This window comes from Suricata suricatta, chromosome 11 (assembly GCF_006229205.1).
Source record: "Suricata suricatta isolate VVHF042 chromosome 11, meerkat_22Aug2017_6uvM2_HiC, whole genome shotgun sequence".
Taxonomy (NCBI): Eukaryota; Metazoa; Chordata; class Mammalia; order Carnivora; family Herpestidae; genus Suricata; species Suricata suricatta.
This window is the reverse complement of record NC_043710.1, coordinates 32,499,838-32,508,373: the sequence shown is the minus strand read 5'-3', so window position 1 is coordinate 32,508,373 and position 8,536 is coordinate 32,499,838. Positions and strand designations below refer to the sequence as shown.

The following is an 8,536-nucleotide window of genomic DNA, read 5'->3' as shown; positions in this document are numbered from 1 at the left end:
TTGTAGCTCCCTAAGATGTAGTTCAGCACAGTATTAGGTACAAGTAAACAGGGTGTACTTTAAAAATTGACACTCTCACAAAAACAATAGATGATAGATGATATTAAGAGCTTATCAAGAAACATAGTAATACTCGCTCTCAAGAAATGTATATTCTCAAACTTTAACTTGCATAAGAATCACTAAGGGTGGGGATTTTGTTAAAATTCATACTCTGATTCAGTGGGCTGGGTGGAGCCTGATAATTAGCAAAAAAAAAAAAAAAAAGGGAAGCAAAAGAATCGAACTAGAAAATGACCTTGGTCTTTCTAGTTTTACTGCCTGGAAACAGAAGTGTCTATTTGTGTGAGCGTAATGGCAAATGAATTACATCCTCAAACCAGGTTGCTCTATGTGACTAGAATCTAACAAAACAGGATGGGATAGAATCACAATCAAAATATTCATGAAGTTCTAGAAGATTACCATAAACAGGAAAATCTTTCATTGCCATTAGAGAAGAGACGGTTCCTGTTCTGGGCATGTAATAGATCTAACGAAGTCTCTGTGAGTACCTAATAGAACAAAGCCTGCAGGAGCGCCTGGGTGGCTCAGTCGGTTAAACATCAACTTCAGCTCAGGTCATGATCCCAAGGTTTGTGGGTTCGAGCCCCACATCGGGCTCCGTGCTGACAGCTAGCTCAGAGCCTGGAGTCTGCTTCTGATTCTGTGTCTCCCTCTCTCTGTGTCCCTCCCCTGTTCACTCTCTGTCACTCTCTGTCTCTCAAAAATAAATAAAATGTAAAAAAAAAAATTAAAAAGGAACAAAGCCTGCAATACCAGATGCCTAATGAAGATAGAAGAACCCAAAGTTCTGGATTCTGATTCTGGCTCCAGTCCAGCCAGCTGTGTAAACTTGGACTACTCCCCTGCCTGTCCAGTCTCCTTCACCTTCTTCATCTGCAAAAAGATAGTAACAACACCTGGCCAGACTTCTTCCAGGGCTGGTGATTTCTAACAGAGAGTGGATGGAAAACTCACTTGCCAACATGAAGCATGAGTATGATGGCGAAGATTCTACTCCAGGGAAGAGATTCAAAAGTTTCACCATTGTGTTCATTGCTGTATGTCTCCTTATAAGGAGAAGCTTTTAGAGCTCTTTGTTTCAAAACATATTCTGTTTCAAAACATGTTTTTTTTTAAACAAATTGTTTGATTTTGTTCCCTTTTGTAATGTCTGGTGGGATGGGGCAGATTTAAACTTAGGAGTTCCATCCAAAACATGATTTACAAAGACAGTTAAGGAATAACATTCTTTAAAAATATTATTTTAAAAAGAAAATAAAGGAGATGTTAACCTCATAAAGGGAAGATGAATAAGCATTCTATGAAGTAGAGTACATACCAAGTGATAATTTAACTCAAGACATCAGATTGAGTGTCTTGAAAGTAAGCTCAGTGCACAGTGTCACATTTGAAAGAGCATAGACATGAATATATTTATAAATTCCTAGAATAAATGAGAGTCTTAACATTCACATGAGAAATCACCTTTTCTATGGAGTCACAGAGTCTAATATTGTCTTTACAACTGGGAAACAAAGAAAGAGAAAAATGCTACTAAAACCCAATTATGAAAGGCATGCCGAGTGACAGAAACCAGTCTGAAAATTTACACATAGTATGGTTCCATGTATGTGACATTCTCAGAATGATAAAGTACAGATCTTCCTTGATTAAGGATGGGGTTGCTTCCTGATAAACCCATTGCTAGTTGAAGATATTATAGGTCAAAAATGCACGTTAATGCACCTTCCCTACCAAACATCATGGCTTTGACTTGCCTAACTTTAACGAGCTCAGAACATTACGTGAGCCCACAGTTGGGCACAGTCATCTAGTGCAAAGCCTATTTTATACTAAAATGCAGAATATCTCAGGTACTTTATTGAGTAATATACTGAAAGTGAAAAACAGAGAGGTTGTATGGGTACAGGATGGTTGTAACTAAATTGTTGATGAGGGTAACTTCATGATCACATGGCTGAATTGTTGCTGAGGCTTACGGCCCTGCCCAGCATCCCCAGGAAAGATCATACTGAATATCACTAGCCTAGGAAAAGATCCAAATTCAAAGTACAGTTTCTATTGAATGTCTTGCTCTCCCATCATGATGAAGTCAAAAATTTGTACGTCAAAGCATCAAAAGTTGGAAACCATCCCTAAGGTGACAGTGATCAGTGATCAGCAGGGATTCAGGATTAGGGACAGGGTGTGCCCACAGAGCAACAGCATGAGAAAATTTTTCATGATGATTGAATGATTTTGCATTCTGACTGTAATGGCAGTTCATAAATCTGTACTGTGTTAAAAATTCATAGGGCTAGACAGCAAAAATAAGTTCATTTTACTGTATGATTATTTGAAAATACAATTTCCAAAAAGGAAGGAAACACATCACATCATGGAATCCACGCAGCAGAACACAGGCTCTGGCATCTGAAATGTCACATTTACACATATTTATGTAAACGAGCTGTATAGTGGCACACAAATCACCTCAGGCTTTGATTACCATGAAGATTCTCATTCAATAGGTCTGAAATGGGGCCTGAATTTCTGCATTTCTATAAAGCTCCCAAGGGATGCCCTTGGTTCTGTGTCTGCAGACAACACTGTAGAATGGGTAAGCTTTGTAGCATTGAGCTCATTTGGAGCAATTATGACAATTATGTGACATCACATCAATGGCCCCCATCCCTTACCCACAGCAGAGATCACTAGTTGTTCAATGTTCCTCCTGAGCCGAGATACAACCACTGGATAGAGCATGGAGCAGGGCAGATGTTACTCAGAGGGATAATTATGGAAGAGGACACCTATAGGTCACCCTTGAGCTTAAGTGCTGATGTGAGTCCCATCCATCAACATTACAAAGAAATCCACTTAGAAAACCCACCTCCTGTCTCAGGCCTTACTGTCTTAGCCCCAAAACTCTGTGTCCTAGACAAATTAGCCACAGTTAATTATAGATGGATCTTTCCTTCCAGCAAAGATAAACAAGCTTGTCTTTCCACCCAGGCTGTAAATGGCTTAAGGGCAGAGACATATCATTTACTTCTTTTAGTAACACCTTAATATCCTTTGAGCCTCGGTTTTGTCATCTACACAACCTCATAAGGTTGTTTTGAGAATTAATAAGAAATAAATGCAAAGCACTTGGAATAGTGCTCTGCAAAAAGTAAGACTCAGTAATTGAACACTATTATCATTATCCCCAATCATGCCCAACACACTGTCATGCCCATGGCAAATGTTCAAAGACTATGGCCATAGGGAACACAAGAGGCAGAGTTGGACAAGCACTGATTTTGGAGCCAGAAGATAGAGGCCATGATACTGACCTCTCCCTTTATCTCTTGAACTTAATTTCTTTAGGTGTAATGAAAACTTGGATAAATTATTTTTATGATTCATTTCAGTTCTGATATTCTGGATATCGATAACATTATAATAACACTCCTTCACAGTATTATAGCATTTAAAAAAAAATCTGTATAGAACCCTAAGTATCCAGTTGAGACCAAAAGAAAAGCCTTATGTAATATTTCCAAAATCCATTTTAAGCAAAAATTCAGGTCTCCGTTTTCACTGAGTTATTGGTTTTCTACCACTGGAGGGCGTGCAATGTTTGGTTGTAAAATATCCTCCTGGGCTTTTGGTTCTCTTGCTCTCCACTTCAATTTCAATCAAATTGGAATCAGAGAATCAAAGAAACCATCTCCTTCATTTGATAGAGTTAACAGATGAAGTGCAGCTCCAAGAGATTGTGGGAATTGGCAAAGTCAACAGAGAAAATTTTACTTACTCAGCCTGGGCCATTTCTATTACCTTCTTCACCCTTTAATGTTAGACCCACACAGACCTTCACACCACAACCTCTCAACTCAAGTGTGAGCCCATCTCTTCTCCTATTCTTGCACATGGCTTTCCAACTTCCTTTGTCTTTTTCTCAAAAGTACATTCTGGTCCTTTTGAATATGGCCTAGTATTTTGAGTGGATTTAGTTCATAGACAGCCAGAATCCATTTACTGGGCCCTAAATGATCTGCTTCTTTCTTGATCTGGGATATGAATGGTGCAAAATCTGGAAGAGCAGTGCTTTCCAGTCAGCCGGTTTCTACTGAAACTCTAGTGTCCACTGAACACAAGGTACGAGGGAGTGTCAAGGAAATGACAGAGTCCCATCCTTTAAAGTGCTCCCAAACTAATTAGGGTGAGTATGGAATGGGAGGGAAGGGACTCAGAGAAAGACAAATGTTGAAGGAAACTTCAAAATAAAATATTAGAATTAGGTATTTCTTCTCTATTGCTACATATGACCAATTCATGACAGTTGTATTAAAAGCAATTGGGAGGTCTCTTCCTAACTTTTAATGAGTGTTGTGATCAATTAGTCATGTTTGCCATGGAATGGAATAGGATATGCAGGTACTCATGAACTCTGATTTGCAATCCAGTCCTCACTTTTTTTTTTCTTTTCATTTGGGGAAACTAAAGCTGGGAGAAGGAAGAGAACCTGGTCAAGGTCATTCAGCTAAGTGACAAGGGGTAAGTTTTCAGATCATGAAAACCTTGAGACAGATCAATCCAAGAGTGGAGAAGGGATGGAAGACAAGCATCCTCGTGCTTTGTGGTCTGAAAGCTCTGGTTGCTTCCCCTGTCTGGCTGGGTCTCCTAGCTGGCTCAGCTCGCTATTCTGACACAGCAGGCCTCTTTTTCTAAAACTATCCCATGATTTCTTCTTGTTTCAGTTTGGTCATGTGCACTTATCACTACCTATAAAAGAATGTGTGTAATACACACAATTAATAAAGCTTCAAATATGATAAGCATCCATAATCTACCCCTTAATTTAAGAAATAGAAGTTATTTGTGTGCCCCTCTCTCATAATGCCTTTCTCCCTTCCTGCCAAGAGAAATCTACTATCTTCAATTCTGTTTTTTTCCTTCATTCCCTTAGTTTCTCTTCAGAGCTTTACTGTGTATGTATATATCCTTAGACATTGCACTTTCTGTTGTTTCACTTGTTTGTAAGTGCCATGCAAATGGAATCATGCAGTTTGCATTCTTCTGCAGTTTGATTTTTCACTCAAAATTATATTTTAAAGATTTCCAAAGTTGTAGTCCACTCATCTTCACTGCTGTATAGTAGCCCATTGTATCACAATTTATTTACCCATTCTATTATTGATTAGTACTTGGGTAATCTCCAGATATTCATTTCATTGAATAATTTCATTGTTGTTGAGAATAATTCTGCCATGAACATTTTTTGCATGTTTTCCGCTACAAGCATGAAACATTTTCTCTAGAGCAGTAATTCTCATTCAGGGTTAGTATGCCTCTTAGGTGACATTTGGCAATTTCTGGATAGTTTTTTTTTTTTTCACAGCCAGGGGAATGGGTAGAGGAAGTGGAGGCTGAAAGTTGAAACTGGCTATTGGAAATGAGTTAAGAATGCCAATAAACAGCCTAAAATGCACAGTACAGCTCTGAGCAACAACAACAAAAATAGTCATCGAGCCCAAAATGTCATTAATACCAAGGTTGAAAAAACCCTATTCTAGAAGGTATACTTAGAGTGAAGTTGCTGAATTATATTGTGCGTATCTTTAAGTTTCAAGATATCATCAGATTGTTCACTAGAGCAATTGCACCAATTTCTCCACCAATCAACAGTTTCTATGTCTCATTACTCCACTTTTTCTTAAGAGAAAAGAGAGTGAAAGTAGGGGAAAGGGCCACGGGAGGAGAGAGAGAGACAGAGACAGAGACAGAGACAGAGAGAATCTTAAGCAGGCTCCACATCCAGTGTGGAGTCCGACACAGGGCTCGATCCCACAACCTTGGGATCATGACCTGAGCTAAAATCAAGAGTCAGATGCTTAATTCACTGAGCCACCCAAGCACCCCTCATTATTCCACATTTTATGCAACATTTGGTAGTCACATTTTTTAAAATATTGGCCTATCTAGTTGGAATACAATAGATAGCATATCTATTGACTATTAATGAGATTGAGTATGGCTGTTGGCCATTTGTTTCCTCTTCTGTGAATTGCTTGTTCATATGATTTGCCCATTTCTCTTTTAATTCTTGGTTTGCATTTATGATATAGCTTTGCAGAGGTTATGTTCTATATGAATCCTTTGATAGTTTACTATGTCACAAATATCTTTTCCCAATTAGAAGTCTGTCTTTTTTTAATGGGTCCTTTGAGGAATGTAAGTTAATTTTAATATGGTTGAATAAATGCCTTTTTTTTTTACTTTAAAGTCTTATTTATTTAAGAAATCCTTTTCTCCCTTATGTCATATGGATGTTGTCCTATGTTTTCTTCTAAACATTTGAAGGTTTTGCTTTTTTACATTTAATGTCATCTGGAATTTATTTGGTCTCAGGTATCGGTTTTATGGAATCTTTTAGAACTGTCCTAAAACCTCCTTTTTCCAAGCCAATCAAAAATGCTTTCCTTTAGGACAGCCAAAGTCTTTTAATCATAGTCTTTACCTGAGGAATTTAGGGTAAGAAGAATTTAAGTAGCCTCCTCCCCTACTCAGTTAGAAGCTTAATTAAATCAGCACATTGTGAGAAATGAGAACACTGATTCCATACCCTCTCTGGAACTTTCCCATGACCTTTTAAGTTCTTTGGTTCCTCTCTACACCCTTTAGGTTCTGCATCTCTTTCTCTATTCTGGCAAATGTGCTCATGTCAAAGTGCTTGAAATTTACCACTCCAAACCCAAGAAAGTTTGCTTTCTTAGAGGGCTCTAGAAAGAGAAGAAAAAAATTATTTATAAATGTCAGAACCCTAGGCATGGATGGAGACACTGGGGATATGTCAAGAGGATTCACCCAGATCTACTCCAGAAAAAGTAGAGGCAGCTGCCTAGTTGTAAGGAGGGAGGCCCATCTCGCCACACGTCTTATGACTGTGACAACTAAACCTACAGATCCAGCTGTCCAGTTCTCAGTAGTTTGCAGTAGTAGCCAGAAGCAGAGATGGAAGTGAGGAAAGTGCTAAGTGGTATGCTGGAGTTGGTAGCACACACTCCAAAGAGCTAACTTTGTGCAAACTTTCCCCACTGGCATTTAGTGACATTGCCTTGAAAGCTTGAAATTGACCATTGTCAGAGAATTTGCAACACACAGTCGTAAACACTGAACTCCAGGCTTCTGCCTCCCACCCAGAGTCAAGTGTTAATCATTTACCAGCACACCGCTGAAAGCACTGGAACACTACTCAGTTGTGACCCTGGGTTACCAGAACCCCAGTGATTATCTCTGTCCCTGGGACAACCCCAAGTCCAAGTGTGTGGGTCACTAGTCAACCTTAGTCTCTTCAGAGAACAAAAGAGAGCCTTATTTTTCCCTTGAGCAAGTAGCACCCAGCTTTCAGACCCTGTGTTTTCTGTGTGTCTACTTACAAGGAGGAGCCTAACTCTAGAATCCTGCCCTTGACCCTGCTTCCTTTAGCTCCATGGTACCATGATGAATTACGCCGGGAGTTTGGGATTATTACCTCAGAAGAGGAGGTGGTTATTTGTGAAATTCCTACATTCTTCCCAAATAAATCAAGGCCATACTCCAACAGTGGTGTGTTTGTTTGTTTGTTTGTTTGTTTGTTTGTTTTGAAGGGAAGCATATTCAAACATCTGTATGTTGGCAAGAAGAATATCTACGACAGAGGAGATTCTCTGACTTAGCCACTAACTCTGTGTACAAACTTGGGGAACCCACTTTTCCAATATCCAGTTTTTTCAGCTATCATGTGTCATTAGACTAAGTTAGATTAATGATTTCCCAATGATTTTTGGCATTGACACCATTTTATGATATGCAACCTTGGGTCCAATTCCAATATATAAAAGAGATGAGTAGGGGTGGGGAGTGCCATGGGTAAAGGTAAATTTGAATTAAATGGCTTTCCACTTGAGAGAAGGAGAGGAAAGAGAATCTAAAAGGATGATTGTAAACACTGGAAATGTAACAAGATGCAAAAACAGCTTCCCAGAATTCTTTCTTACAGTACAGTATGTTATTGGAAAAAACAATATGGAAACCACAGGATACGGGAGTGAGACTTCCCTACCCCACCACAAGGTGTACTTTCCTTAAATTAAGGGTTTACACACAAAAATATATTCAAAATGGATGAAAGACCTAAATGTGAGACAGGAAACTATCAAAATTCTAGAGAAGAACACAGACAGCAAGCTCTTTGACCTTGGCTGGAGCAACTTCTTACTAGACATGTCACCAGAGGCAAGGAAAACAATAGCAAAAATGAACTATTGGTACCTCATCAAGATAAAAGGCTTCTGCAGAGCAAAGGAAACAATCAACAAAACTAAAAGGCAGCCTATGGAATGACAGAAGATATTTGCAAGTGTTATATCTGATAAAGGATTAGTATCCAAAATCTATAATTTATCAGCCTCAACACCCAAAAAATAAATAATCCAGTTAAGAAAATAGCAGAAGACATGAA

General features: G+C 38.8%; 1 long non-coding RNA gene across 1 annotated transcript; it reads left to right on the top strand.

Moving 5' to 3' along the window:
- Nucleotides 1-2,758: 2,758 nt before the first annotated feature.
- LOC115272764 lies at nt 2,759-7,587 on the top strand. Its single transcript, XR_003900447.1, has 3 exons — nt 2,759-2,889; nt 4,540-4,590; nt 7,522-7,587. It is a non-coding gene; the product is annotated as an uncharacterized LOC115272764 (long non-coding RNA).
- Nucleotides 7,588-8,536: the final 949 nt, after the last annotated feature.